This window comes from Nannospalax galili, unplaced genomic scaffold (genome assembly GCF_000622305.1).
Source record: "Nannospalax galili isolate Female #2095 unplaced genomic scaffold, S.galili_v1.0 scaffold668, whole genome shotgun sequence".
Lineage (NCBI taxonomy): Eukaryota > Metazoa > Chordata > Mammalia > Rodentia > Spalacidae > Nannospalax > Nannospalax galili.
The window spans coordinates 456,543-458,351 of NW_008358090.1; positions in this window are offsets into that span (position 1 = coordinate 456,543).

Below are 1,809 nucleotides of genomic sequence, written 5' to 3' on the forward strand. Positions count from 1 at the left end.
GGGTCCAGTCCTAGAGGTAGAGGAGGTCAGAGGTGAATCAAGCTGGCTTCACAGGACAGGGAGAGATATTCAGTGTCTTACACGATGCCTGACCCTGCCTGGAGAAACAGCCCCACAAACAAGCATCACAATGACAGGGAGTGGCAGGGGAGGGGAGCTAGTGAACCTAGCTTTTCTTATCACAGGTTGGGCCCCGGGGACCCACGGGTGCAGTGTCTCCAATTAGCAGGTCTCACAAACAGCAAGTTTCCAAGGCAGCAGAAGGGAGGTGCCCCCCCATACTCTGTGGTCCAGGCCTTTAGACATCAACTCTGTCACTAAGACCCTGATCCTAGGAGACAGAAAGGGGTCCATCCAGAGTGACTAAACTGCCCTGTGCCACTGATTCCTCCCAGCATAATGTGCAGTCTAGTGGGTCCCTATGACCTCCTGATTTTACGTTGCCCAGGAGACAAACATAGAGGTTACTACACTATGTAGTGGGCAAAACAGAGGCTCAGATGCCCAGCAGCCTATATCCCTGTGGTCTGGTTGGTGCCCTCTACCTGCACAGGCCCTTACCTGAGCAAGAATATGGTCTATGGTAGAGGAGATATTGTCCAGGCCTCAGGGAGGAGGCTACTTCTGACCACACGACTACGGGATATAGTAGATCAGGTGAGGTAGATGCCAGCAATATAGGTTCTGATTGTGTCAATCTATACAGCAGAGCTCCAGGATGCAGGGCTGCCAATGTCTCTGTTCATCTGCATGCCTGGCCCAGTAGGCAGCATGAGACTGCCCTACCTAGTCAGTCCACCCTTGCAGTGACACCTGCCAGGCAGACCTGTGGGGAGGGGCCTGGACCATGCCAGGTGATGCTTATATCAGCCCCTCGGGCCCCAGGCATAGCAAGCACCTGCTCCTCGGCCCCAGGAGGAGCTCAGCCTGAGCTCAGGGTTGGCAGAAACCCAGTACACACCCTTCCCTTGAGGGCATAGCTTCAGGGTATATGTGAGAGAGATGTGGACAAGCCCGAGTTTGCATTTGCTGGTTTTAGTCTCATTCTGCAGTCTGTGCACCTCCAGAGCTCACATACATGAGGTGTTCCCATATAGGACATTAGGCACACATAGACATATATATGGCAGCTGGACATGGCCATTCTGTGTGTGCTAAAGCAGAGTGCCAGGCAGGCATGTGCATATGTTTGGGGTGTGAGGCAGAGTGAGCATGCAGTGAAGCATGCCCTGGACACCCATCCCAGCCTATGACCCTACTCAGGCCCTGACAGCTGCTGCCAGGACCTCAGGGAGTGGCAAGATCCAAGGAACAGATTTGGGGGAGGATCCCAAGCAAGGAGTAAAGGCCCACTCTGAGGTTAAGACAGCCTATCAAGAGCACCCTGACCCCAGTGCTGACCTAGGAGCAGGTTTTGGCTAAGAGGTTTGTTTTGTATTGAACTTAAGGCCTCACACATGCTAGCCAAGTGCTTAACCACTGAGTCCATCCCCTGCCTTTGGCTAAAGATTTTTTTCTTTAAATATTTTATTTATTTTTATTTTATGCGTATGTGTGTATTGTCTGCACGTATGTAAGTGCACTTGTGTTGTGCCTGAGGGGGACAGAAGAGGGCATTGGATTCCCTGGAACTGGAGTTATGGACAGCTGTTAGCTGCCATGTGGGTGCTGGGATTCGAACCTGGGTGTTCTGCAAAAGCAATCGATGCTCTTAACTGCTGAGCCATTTCTCCAGCTGCTGCTAAAGTTTTTTTCTTATTGTTTTCTTCTTCTTCTTCTTCTTCTTCTTCTTCTTCTTCTTCTTCTTCT